The sequence below is a fragment of the Manis javanica genome, chromosome X (genome assembly GCF_040802235.1).
Source record: "Manis javanica isolate MJ-LG chromosome X, MJ_LKY, whole genome shotgun sequence".
Taxonomy (NCBI): domain Eukaryota; kingdom Metazoa; phylum Chordata; class Mammalia; order Pholidota; family Manidae; genus Manis; species Manis javanica.
In genome coordinates this window covers 16,843,373-16,857,263 of record NC_133174.1, presented here as the reverse complement: position 1 = coordinate 16,857,263, position 13,891 = coordinate 16,843,373, and positions in this window count along the sequence as shown.

Below are 13,891 nucleotides of genomic sequence, written 5' to 3'. Positions count from 1 at the left end.
GCATACATATATATTTATAATGGTTATATCTTCTTGTTGCATTGACCCCTTTATCATTATGTAATGTCCTTCTTTGTCTGTTGTGACTTTTTTGTTTTGAAGTCTATTTTGTTTGATACAAGTACAGCAACTCCTGCTTTTTTCTCTCTATTAATTGCATGAAATATCTTTTTCTATCCCTTCACTTTTAGTTTGTGTATGTCTTTGGGTTTAAAGTGAATCTCTTGTTAGCAGCCTATAGATGTCTCTTGTTTTTTATCCATTCAGTGACTCTATGTCTTTTGATTGGTACATTCAGTCCCTTGCATTTAGGGTGTTTATTGATAGGTATGTACTTATTGCCATTGCAGACTTTAGATTCATGGTTACCATAGGTTCATGGTTAACTTTCTTACTATCTGAGAGTCTAACTTAACTCACTTAGTATGCTATTACAAACACAATCTAAAGGTTCTTTTTCCTCCTTCTTTTTCTTCCTCCTCCATTCTTTATATATTAGGCATCATATTCTGTAGTTTTTGTCTCTCCCTTGACTGACTTTGGGGGTAGTTGATTTAATTTTGCATTTGCTTAGTAATTAACTATTCTACTTTCTTTATTGTGGTATTATTACCTCTGGTGACAGCTAGTAAACCTTAGGAACACATCCATTTATGGCAGTCCCTCCAAAATACACAGTAGAGACTGTTTATGGAAGGTAAATTCTCTCAGCTTTTGCTTATCTGGAAATTGTTCAATCCCTCCTTCAAATTTAAATGATGATCTTGCCATATAAATTATTCTTGGTTTGAGTCCCTTCTGCTTTACTGCATTAAGTATATCATGCCACTCCCTTCTGGCCTGTAAGGTTTCTGCTGAGAAGTCTGATGATAGCCTGATGGGCTTTCCTTTGTATGTGATCTTATTTCTCTCTCTGGCTGCTTTTAATAGTCTGTCCTTATCCTTGATCTTTGTCATTTTCATTATTGTATGCCTTGGTGTTATCTTCCTTGGGTCCCTTGTGTTGGGAGATCTGTGCACCTCCATGGCCTGAGAGACAATCTCCTTCCCCAGATTGGGGAAGTTTTCATCAATTATCTCCTCAAAGACACTTTCTATCCCTTTTTCTCTCTTCTTCTTCTAGTACCCCTATAATGTGAATATTGTTCCATTTGGTTTGGTCACACAGTTCTCTCAATGTTCTTTCATTGTTAGAGATCCTTTTTTCTCTGTGCCTCAGCTTCTTTGTATTCCTTTTCTCTAATTTCGATTTCATTTATTGTCTCCTCTGCTGTATCTAATCTGCTTTTAAAACCTTCCATTGTATGTTTAATTTATGATAGTGTGTTCTATAATGATTGGATTTCCGCCTGGAATTAATTCCTGAGTTCTTGAATATTTTTCTGTACCTCCATGAGCATGTTTATGATTTTTATTTTGAAATCTCTTTCAGGAAGATTCATGAGATTGGTTTCATTTTACTCTTTTTCTGGTTTATGTATGATTTTGATTTGAACCAGTTTCCTTTTACATTTCATATTTGTGTGTGGCACCTTCTAGTGCCCAGAAGCTCTGTTCTCTGGAGTTGCTCAAGCCCTTGAGCAATGTCAGGGGTTGCAGGTCAGAGGTGTTGATGCCTAGGGGGAGGAAAGAGCTGTTTCCTGCTTCCCAGCTGCTATGCCTGTCTCCACTGCCAGAACCAGTGGGCTGAGCACACTGGTATAAGCCTCTATGCTTTGTGTTTGTAGCTGCTGTAGGTGGGGCTTCCTTCTGGCTGGCCGGACACCAGGGCAGGGTTTGCCGGTTTGCAAGTCAGGTGTGTGCTGGCCGGGAGGAAGGCACAGCAGGTTGCATATCATGGAGGGGGGCCTTGGAGCTGTGTAGCCAGCCAGGGGGCTAGAGTGCCTGAAAATCTTGAAAGTTTCCAACCTGCTGGGCAGAGTGCAACCGGACAATTTTGTCTACCTGTCCTTTCTCCTGAGCAGTTAGTTCTGTGCAATCCTTGCCCCTTTAGCAGCCCTCACTGTTAGGAAGTCTCTCAGACTTCCTGCCCTTCTTTTGTTCCAGAGCAGCCAGATATGGATCCCTGTTTTCCACAAGCGGCTGGAATCTCAGTCTCTTCAGGTATTCTGCCTGTCTTAGCTTTCCAATTACCCTAATCACCAGAGCACCATACAATGTAGGTTCATGCTCCCAGAGCCAATCTCCAGAGCTGGGTGTTCAGCAGTCCCAGGCCTCCACTCTCTCCCTGCTCTGTTTCTCTTCCCCCCTCTGGTGAGCTGGCATGGGGGAAGGGCTTGGGTCTCTCTGGGTCATGGCTTTGGTATGTTACCCTATTCCATGAGGTTTATTCTTTTCTCTAGGTGTATGCAGTCTGGCATAGCTTCTTTCCTGTTGCTTTTTCAGGATTAGTTGTATTAATTATATTTTTGTATTATATGCAGTTTTAAGAGGAGGCCTCTGTTTCACCTCTCATGCCACCATCTTTCCACTATTTCTTCACTTCATATTTTATGACAATCCTGGTGATGTCTTTCCGTGACCTTGAAGGTTGTCATGGAATTCTAAGGGAAAAAAAATCTCTCAAAAAAGGAAATTTTAATATATTTATAAACAAAAAAAACCCATCTGTGGTAGAATGTAGAGCCACTGGAAACAAATAAAAGATGCCATAACTTTGTAAGTCTGAGAATCACTGTTCTCAGTATTGACCAGATACATTTTATGATCGTTATCACTGATTGTACATGTAAACATGAGTTGTGCTATTGTTTTCTCTTTAAATCCATGCTCAATTGCAGCCTGTAGAGTTATGGTGCTTAACATATAAATGTTTCCCCATACTGTAGAAATGATAAATAAGTCAGTGGTACCACAGCATGCTGGACTTCCACAGTGCAGGTCCTTCTTGAATTAGCTTTCATTCCTTTGATGGAATACTGTATGTAATGTCAGGACAGCCTGTTGTAATGCAGCCAAAACAAAACAACTCATCAGCTGCCAGGTACACCTCTGTTACAGAGGTGAATGATTCAGGCAGACTTCGGCATTTAATGAAGCCTGTTGTTTCCTATAAATTAACTGTGTGCTATTAAATTTTGCTGGTAGCAAATAACTATTTTGACCACGAGGCCCTCCATTTATCAAGCTTGAAAGGCAAGCAAGGATCTAGAGTGACATAGACAAGAGAAGCGAGAAAAAAGATTCCCTAAAGGAACTAACTTTTTATGGCTTTGTAACATGTTTACCTCCATATAGAGAGATACTGTTGGTGATCCACTCACTGCCCTAGGATAGGCCATTTGAGTTGTTTTCCTGTTGTTAGGGCATAAAGTTACAGGCATAAATTATGGCTTAGACATTTACTACCAACTGGCTTAACTCCTTTCAGAGGGGAGTATTTCAGAAGCAGGGATGGCATGCATTGTGGACACTGGAAAAATGACAATGAGGGGCAGAGCCGTAAGGGGGACTGGCATTGCTCTTCTTGCCAGTGATGTACTACTATGACTGGTTTTATAGCTTCTTGTTCCCCCATCATTTCATCTGTTGGTGAAGTAGGACTCCTGTAAGTCCTCCAGTTTTTACTTGAGAAATAAATGCAAGGATTTAAATATGTAACACAGGGTCATGCCTGATGAGAAAGCAGAGGCCAGTCAGAGGCTGTGCACTCTATTGCTGTGGGGGCTCTTGTCTTTCTCGCCGCTTAGAGGTGGAGCCTAAGGCGCAGGAGGGGGTGAGGACAAGCAGGGAAGTGGAGAATAGGTGATGGCCACAGAGGAAAGTGGTGGGTTCCCAGACGAACAGTGCATTTTGGGAGTTGCTTCTCAGGGGTGCTCCCCTCTCTCAGTGTGGTATAGACCTGTGGTACAGTCTTGAACCCTTTGACAGCCATTCTACCTGGCGGCTCCTTTCCATGTTCTCACGCTCCCCAATCACTAGTGTGTAGAATGACCTGGTTTGCTGACTGTGTCAATCATAGTCCTTTTGTAGTCACAGCCTATGCTGACACTGTCTAGCCTGTGGCCCACTATTGACTAAAATCATCCAGCTTAAAAATGTGGCTCATTCTATTAATCAAGAAGGGAATATTTCTGAACTCAGGACTATACATGCCATGCCTTCACTGGTTTCTTATCTTCCAAGACAGAATATACCCAGTCTGGGTTCCCTTGATGCTTATGGAGTGGGGAGAGCAATGAGGCAGGATGGAGTGTGGATGGTGGCTTTTTTCTTATAGGGAAAGATTGCTCTTCTGCAGCATGCTGACCCCACATGTATTTCTTCATAGCTTTTCCCCAGCTTTGAGGGGTTTGTTTGTATTCCTCAATTGCTTCTGGGAAAAATGACCCTACTTTTGACACTAGTGTTGAGATCTGTCACTTAAGTCTGAGCTCCTCAGAATAACCCCATTCCTTGCTGCATATATTGGTTCTGGGATGAGTTTGTGACATAGTACCAGGTATCATGGGTAAGAAGCTTCCAGGCTCTTTAGAGTTAGATTGATTCTCTCTTTGTCTTGAAGAGGATGTAACTCTGAGAGTCACTAGAGTTATCTTGAGACTGTGAAGGGGAAACAGCCTGAGGATAATGTTGACACATGGAGGAAAGAACCGAGGACTTCAGCTTCACTGTTGGACTGCTGAATCAAATCTGTCCTGAAACCTGCATGCTTTAACACTGGACTTTCAAATTATATCAGCCTTTTCTTGTTTAAGATATTTTGAGTTGGCTGTTTGGTTACTTGTAACCTAATTCATTCTAATAATACAGTGAATGGAAATGGGGTTTGGAGGGTGTGGTTAAATTAAGACAAATTTCCACCATGTTTCCAAATTAGCAGAGGTGATAGCTTGGTAATGGTGGAATTCAGAGGTGGGTGGAAGGCACTGCAGACAGGAGTGAGTCTCTGGGATGCTAGTACTGATGTGCTTATCTTCTTTTTCTGTCTAGGTAAAGGTTTCTCTGTATAGGAATAGGCTGAGTTTCTCCCACAACTGCCTATTATTGATACTCAATGACTGTCACATACAACTAAGTGAAACCAATGCTATGCTACTGAGAAAGCATGGACACACCCTCCATTCACTTCCAGGTTAATTTAGTGCTGTCACAAGGAGGTCATATTTCCACAGTCCATCAGATCCTGAGTCATTTGGACTTTTTAGTGAAGAGTGGATCTTTGGGATCATAGGTGATGACCCTTTGCAAGACTCTGAAAACTGAATGCTGTAGAGCAGAGGAAGGGCAGGCAGCACAAGTAAGCCTTCAGTCTTGCTGCAGTCAGCTCCAAAATGTTTTGTTCCTTCCTTGCCCTCTTTAATTCTTTTCTAAGCTACATTGACCCCTGTATCTTTTAGTGTCACTTGTACTGTGTACTCATTATTCCTGAAAGAGTGTGTGTCAGGAAACTTCCATTTTCTGTAAAACCAGTCAAGAACAGGTAACACACTGTTCAGTCCTGTAGGATGCTGACAGTTCATGCTTGCTGCCAGTTAGATGACTGAGATGTGTTTCTCTTGGGGTAAGGGGTCTCATGTTACCCTTCACACCCTCTGTCCCCACCATGGGTCCTGTCAAATTTCATGCCGACCACAGTGAAGGGCCAACAGTTGATCTGAGTAGACTTGCCTTTTACAATAATCTACTTAGTTATCTATTTCCAAAATGGATGTAACAGTAGGCCTCCAAGTGAGTGTTGCCATGAATGTAATCTATTTTATGGAATCACCAGGTAAGAAGTAAGCAGCAATTTTAAGACTTGTAATATATAGGTATCAGAAAAACCCCTGTGTAGTTTGAATTTTTTATAAATTTACTTCTATATAAATGATATACAAAATGCAATAGAAAAAAATTTACACAAAATTTAAACAAAATTGTTAATGATTCATTTCTTCTAACATGTTTTTTGATTTATGTTTTGTTCATAGCCATGTACAAATGTATCAAAAATGATGGCAGACATGAAAGCTAACATTGCTATAATCAAATGAGCTAAATTTGAAGTTTTCCAGCAATGGCAAAAATTTACAAACATCCTTTTCCATGAGATATCAAAGTTTCTTTGATTTCAGAGAATTCACCACTTCTCACTTGTCTCACTTTTCACTCTCTGAAGCTACTTACATTAGTGGTGAATAGAAGCCAGCATGGGCAAGAGAAATATTTAAATGCCACTCGATTTCCCATTGCATTTCCCTACCTGTGTCACAGATTCTGAGTATCCTCTGCATTTTCTTGGCTGGATGATTTGTGGGAAATTTAGGTGACTTTTGTGTAGGAGGTTGGAATATTTGATGGGTGAGTACATGCAAGGACTTTAAGAGAAATTGTTAATGAATAGTAGCAGAAAATTATGATTTGTTTTGAACAGCTCATAATCAAGTTCATTTCTTACAGAGGACCACATTGCCAGAGATGCCATTTTTCACATGGGTCAGTTAAGTATGTAAAATTCATAATCAGATCAAGAAAGCTTTTGAAAAAATCTCCCTGTCAGTAGGGGGAAATAACCTTACTCAATAGAACCTCTCTTTTATATTGATATATGTTGTGCTTGCATTTAACAAAGGGGTTTTTTGAAACAGCAGTTTCCCTAGTCCATTAAGGAATTTGTTTGGCAATCATTAGTCAAAAGACTGGTGGGTAGAACAACTTAAACCCAAGTATAACTTAATTGAAAGTTAATTTGAAATTAAGAAAGAAATCTTCTGCAATGAAAATTTAAATAGGTAGAGTTTCAAGAGAAAAAAAATCCATTTAAGTATCTTGTTTAAAAGAAAGCATACTTTCACCATTGACAAGGTCTAGGATAGCTAGAAATGAGAGCGCCCAACAGCCCAGTACCTAATAAGAAAAAAACTTTGTGTTAAGGAAATGAAGTTCATTTAAATGTAGGTCAGATAGGCATCCCACTCTTCCTCTTCCTGGCCCCACCCCCTATCTCGTCTCCTCGTCTGTCCAGGTACTTTAATCTAGTGGTGATGTGATTCCTAAGTGACAGTCTGCTATTGTGAATCCTATCCTTGTCCCGAGAGCTCAGGTCACTTTTGAGATGAAGCTGAGGGTTTAGAAATATTGCTTTGGGACTTAAAATGCTGGGAAATATTAAAGCTGACACATTCTTTTTACATGGGACTAAGAGTGAGTACTTGGGGAAAAACTATATCAGGCAGTATTCCCAATTGTTCGAAGGCCATTTATCTGATTATTTCTTCTACTAATAAGTATCATCTGGCTGTTGTGGACAGAAGGATGGGAGAGATGTAGTAGAAAATGAAATATTTTGTAGGTCACAATTTCTCCAAAGGAAAATCTGCCAGAGAATAGTAAAGCAATGCTTCTATTTGAATACCTCTTGAGGAGATGTTAGAACTATATCGAAAAGTTCTTGCTATTCACATTGCTATTTTTGGCTACTAGGCTTCAGGTGAGAGCAGAAAATTATGCAAGAATTTAAAATCATAGCCTTGATCAGATCCAAGGGGCAGCTTCCATGAAAAGAAGCCCTCTAGAAAGATAATGAATTGTGAGTTTCTGCTTCTGGACAGGTCCTACCTTACCAGGCCTTCCTTGAGATGCCTTCTGAATACTAGAACTTCTAAAGCAGCCATGTATAAGGACAGCAGCCATGTACAAGTATTTACCCTCTAATACTCCAATAGACACAAGTAAGAAGTTCTTTGTCATAAAACATGGGAAGAGAATTCAACTCCAATTTGCCACCTTAACAGCAAAGAGGTGTGGGGAGCATTTACTGAGGTGCAAAGAAATCTGCCGAGTACATGAGCGGTGGTGTCTTTGTAACTTTGACCTTATGTAAAACCAGAGGGGAATATTTTACTTTGAAAATATATCTTTCTTTTTGAAAACAGAAGAAGCAACCAGGAAATTGGAACACAATTCAGCATGAATCCAGAGTAGAACTTGTGTGGCTATTAGTTTATGAAAATGTAGAACTTAACAGTTAAAGAAACACAGGTTGTAGGTGATGCAGATCATTTGGAAGGTTATAATTTTTTTAAAATATGAAGGTTATGGTAAATGCCAATTAGTGTATGCAGCTATTTGAGCCACTGCTTGCAGAAAAGGGGTGGCTTCTTATAGCTATGGTTGACAATGACCTGCGTTAGGATGTGATGGGGAGAGGCAGGGGTCCCTGGACTCTGGGTGGGGAGGAAGCTAGATGTATGAACTGAGCATGCCTCTTGCTGAATTGCATATGCAACATTTTATTCTGGGTTGGGGGCAGTCAAAATCTGCCTTTGCTGCCTTTGCTCCAAAAGAAGGGCGAGCACAGGGCTGTGGGGCAATGAGTGATTATTAATGTAAGTACTCACGACAGTTCCAGGTTCTTCTGCTTTTGGATATGTGTATAGTTTGATTTTACTTATAGACACATGATGCAAATATTAGTGCCTAAGTTATTGGAATGGACACAGGGTGGAATAAACACATTATAGATACCAGTGTGCAGGCAGGAGTAGCTGACTGCCAAAGTCTGACCCAGAGGCACGTGTGCCAGGATCTGAATTCCAGACACAAAGGGCTTCAAAGGTTCCAAGTAAGATCACAGTGAAGGAGAATCAGAGTATGCCAAGGGGGTGGCCTCTGCGAGTATCCCCAAGATCCAAATCAATAGGGTGATCCACCTACAGATACTGAGGTAGTTACAGGCATAACCTCTGACACCAGGAAGTATATATATTTGAGTGGCTAGCCATTTTCCTTCCAAACTTCAAAAAGTGACTGAATGTTAGGTGGAGAGTAACAGACAATGGCGTGCTGGAACTGGCTCCTGCCAATTTGTGAGAGACAATTGCTAAATTTTTAAGAATCTTGTGAGCCAGTTATCACACTATGACTAGCTTGGCATTGGCTATGCCTCCTCTTCTCCAGAAAGCCAGTTGTTGAAGTTTGTCAGCACACCACTGGATATGAAACTTCTTGTTATATACGAAGATAAACCTGGAGATCTTGTTGGTCCTAACATTAGACCTAGTTTTTCTGCAGTCATCTGGTTTCTTAGTCCTGTTCATACCTCAGAATGACCTAGCTCCCAGGGCTCCTGATGGGCTATGATCTTCATCTGTGTCGGCTGCACCTATAGCCTTAGTTCTTATGTATTCTTAACCGGTTTTTACTTTTCCTGTGGTGGTGGTACCCTGCTGGAGACCTTAACCAGACCTCAGTTTACCTGTCTTCACTCCTGACTTATTGCCCTGAAGCCCCAATACCCGTGATGTCTCAGAGAATTAAACAAGATTCTGTTCAGTATCTGTATATATCTTCTTGTTTGTTTGATTGTTTTTAATTTTTTATTAAGATATGATTGGTATACACTCTTATGAAGGTTTTATATGAAAAAACAATGTGGTTACTACATTTACCCATATTATCAAGTTCCCACCCATACCCCAATGCAGTCACTGTCTGTCAGTGCAGCAAGATGCTACAGATTATGGGCCTTCTCTGTGCTACACTGTTCTCCCCGTGATCCCTCACACCATGTGTACTAAACATAATACCCTCAATGCCCTTTTCCCTCCCTCCCCACCCGCCCTCCCACACCCCTCCCCTTTGGTAACCACTAATTCATTCTTGGAGTCTCTGAGTCTGCTGCCATTATGTTCCTTCAGTTTTGCTTCATTGTTATACTCCACAAATGAGGGAAATTATTTGGCATTTGTCTTTCTCCACCTGGCTTATTTCACTGAGCATAATGTCCTTCAGCTCCATCCATGTTGTTGCAAACAGTAGGATTTGTTTCTTTCTTATGGCTGAATAGTATTCCTTTGTGTATATGTACCACATCTTCTTTATCCATTCATCTACTGATGGACACTTAGATTTCTTGCATATCTTGGCTATTGTAAAAAGTGAAGCAATAAACATAGGGGTGTGTATGTCTTTTTGAATCTGAGAACTTGTATTCCTTGGGTAAATTCCAAGGAGTGGGATTCCTGGGTCAAATGTTGTTTCTATTTTTAGTTTTTTGTGGAACCTCCATGGTGCTTTCCACAGTGGTTGAACTAGCTTACATTCCCACCAGCAGTGTAGGAGGGTTCCCCTTTCTCTGCATCCTCACCAGCATTTGTTGTTCTTAGTTTTTTTGATGCTGGCCATCCTGACTGGTGTGAGGTGATATCTCATTGTGGTTTTAATTTGCATTTCCCTGATGATAAGTGATGTGGAGCATCTTTTCATGTGTCTGTTGGACATATGAATTTCTTCTCTGGAGTACTGTCTCTTCATATCCTCTGCCGATTTATTAATTGGTTTATTTGCTTTTTGGGTGTTGAGGCATATAAGTTCTTTATATATTTTGGATGTTAACCCCTTATCAGATATGTCATTTACAAATATATTCTCCCATACTGTAGGATGCCTTTTTGTTTTGTTGATGGTGTCCTTTGCTGTACAAAAACTTTTTAGTTTTATGTAGTCCCATGAGTTCATTTTTGCTTTTGTTTCTCTTTCTCGAGGAGATGCGTTCAGGAAGAAGTTGCTCATGCTTATATTCAGTAGATATTTGCCTATATTGTCTTCTAAGAGTTTTATGGTTTCATGACTTACATTCAAGTCTTTAATCCATTTTGAATTTACTTTTATGTATGGGGTTAAACAATAATCCAGTTTCATTCTCTTGCATGTAGCTGTCCAGTTTTGCCAACACCAGCTATTGAAGAGGCTGTCATTTCCCCATGGTATGTCCATGGCTCCTTTATCATATATTAATTGACCATATATGGTTGGGTTTATATCAGGGCTCTCTAGTCTGTTCCATTGGTCTATGGGTCTTTTCTTGTGCCAGTACCAAATAGTCTTGATTACTGTGGCTTAGTAGTAGAGATTGAAGTTAGGGCGCATAATTCCCCCTGCTTTATTCCTCCTTCTCAGGATTGCTTTGGCTATTCGGGGTCTTTTGTGGTTCCATGTGAATTTTAGGATGATATTCTCTAGTTTGTTGGAGAATGCTATTGGTATTTTGATAGGGATTGCATTGAATCTATACAGTGCTTTAGGCAGGATGGCCATTTTGACAATATTGATTCTTCCTATCCATGAGCATGGGATGTGTTTCCATTTATTGGTATCTTCTTTAATTTCTCTAATGAGTGTCTTGTATTTTTCAGAGTATAGGTGTTCCACTTCCTTGGTTAGGTTTATTACTAGGTATTTTATTCTTTTTGATGCAATTGTGAATGGAATTGTTTTCCTAATTTCTCTGTCTGCTAGTTCATTGTTAGTGTATAGGAAAGCCACAGATTTCTGTGTATTAATTTTGTATCCTGCAACTTTGCTGAATTCAGATATTAGTTCTGGTTGTTTTGGAGTGGATTCTTTAGGATTTTTTATGTACAGTATAATGTTATCTGCAAACAGGAACATTTTAAATTCTTCCTTGCCAATCTGGATGCCCTTTATTTCTTTGTGTTGTCTGATTGCTGTGGCTCAGACCTCCAGTACTATGTTGAATAGAAGTGGGGAGAGTGGGCAATCTCATCTTGTTCCCGATCTTAAAGGAAAAGCTTTCAGCTTCTCTCTGTTAAGTATAATGTTGGCTGTGGGTTTGTCATATATGGCCTTTATTATGTTGAGGTACTTGCCCTCTATACCCATTTTGTTGAGAGTTTTTATTAAGAATGGATGTTGAATTTTGTGAAATGCTTTCTTGGCATCTATGGAGATGATCATGTGGTTTATGTCCTTCTTTTTGTTGATATGGTGGATCATGTTGATGGATTTTTAAATGTTGTACCATCCTTGCATCCCTGGGATGAATCCTACTTGATCATGGTGGATGATCTTTTTGATGTATTTTTGAATTTGGTTCGCTAATATTTTGTTGAGTATTTTTGCATCTATGTTTATCAGGGATATTGGTCTGTAATTTTCTTTTCTTGTGGTGTCTTTGCCTGGTTTTGGTATTAGAGTGATCCTGGCCTCATAGAATGAGTTTGGGAGTATTCCCTCCTCTGTCCATTTTTTGGAAAACTTTAAGGAGAATGGGTATTAAGTCTTCACTTAATGTTTGATAAAATTCAGCGGTGAAGCCATCTGGTCCAGGAGTTTTGTTCTTAGGTAGGTTTTTGATTACCAGTTCAATTTCATTGCTGGTAATTGGTCTGTTCAGATTTTCTGTTTCTTCCTTGGTCAGCGTTGGAAGCTTGTATTTTTCTAGAAAGTTGTCCATTTCTTCTAGGTTATCCAGTTTGTTAGCATATCATTTTTCATAGTATTCTCTAATAATTCTTTGTATTTCTGTGGTGTCCATAGTGATTTTTCCTTTCTCATTTCTGATTCTGTTTATGTGTGGGGACTCTATTTTGTTTTTATGTTTGGCTAAGTGTTTATGTATTTTGTTTATTTTCTCAAAAATCCAGCTCTTGCTTTCATTGATTCTTCCTATTGTTCTATTCTTTTCAATTTTATTTATTTCTGCTCTAATATGTCGCTCCTTCTACTGACTTTGGGCCTCATTTGTTGTTCTTTTTCTAGTTTCATGAATTGTGAGTTTAGATTGCTTATATGGGATTGTTCTTCTTTCCTGAGGAAGGCCTGTATTGCAATATACTTTCCTCTTAGCACGGCCTTGGCTACGTCCCACAGATTTTGCAGTGTTGAATTATTGTTGTCATTTGTCTCCATATATTGCTTGATCTCTATTTTTATTTGGTCATTGATCCATTGGTTATTTAGGAGCATGTTGTGAAGCCTCCATGTGTTTGTGGGATTTTTCATTTTCTTTGCATTATTTATTTCTAGTTTCATACCTCTGTGGTCTGAGAAGCTGGTTGGTACAATTTCAATCTTTTTGAATTTTCCAAGGCTCTTTTTGTGGTGTAGTATATGATCTATTCTTGAAAATGTTCCTTGTGCACTGGAGAGGACTGTGTATTCTGCTGCTTTTGGGTGTAGAGTTCTGTAGATGTCTGTTAGGTCCATCTGTTCTAATGTGTTGTTCAGGGCCTCTGTCTCCTTACTTATTTTCTGTCTGGTTTCTGGTTGATCTGTCTTTTGGAGTGAGTAGAGTGTTGAAGTGTCTTAGAATGAATGCATTGCATTCTATTTCCCCTTCTAATTCAGTTAGTATTTGTTTCACATATGTAGGTGCTCCTGTGTTGGGAGCATAGATATTTGTACTGGTTATGTCTTCTTGTTGGATTGACCCCTTTATCATTATGTAATGTCCTTCTTTGTCTCTTGTGACTTTCTTTGTTTTGCAGTCTATTTTGTCTCATACAAGTACGGCAACTCCTGCTTTTCTCTCTCTATTAGTTGCATGAAATATCTTTTTCCATCCCTTCACTTTTAGTCTGTGTATGTCTTTGGGTTTAAAATGAGTCTCTTATAGGCAGCATATAGACGGGTCTTGTTTTTTCATCCATTCAGTGACTCTATGTCTTTTGATTGGTGCATTCAGTCCATTTACAGTTAGGATGATTATTGATAGGTATGTACTTATTGCCATTTCAGACTTTAGATTCATGGTTGCCAAAGGTTCAAGGTTAACTTCCTTACTATCTAAGAGTCTAACTTAACTCACTTAATATGCTATTACAAACACAATCTAAAGGTTCTTTTCTTTTTCTCCTCCTTTTTCTTCCTCCTCCACTCTTTGTATGCTTGGTATCATGTTCTGTACTCTTTGTGTATCCCTTGATTGATATTGGGAATAGTTAATTTAATTTTTCCTTTGCTTAGTAATTAGCTACTCTACTTTCTTCACTGTGGTTTTATTACCTCTGGTGACAGCTATTAAACCTTAGGAACACTTCTGTCTATAGCTGTCCCTCCAAAATAGACTGTAGAGGTGGTTTGTGGGAGGTAAATTATCTCAGCTTTTGCTTATCTGGAAATTGTTTAATCCCTCCTTCAAATTTAAATGATAATCTTGCTGGATAAA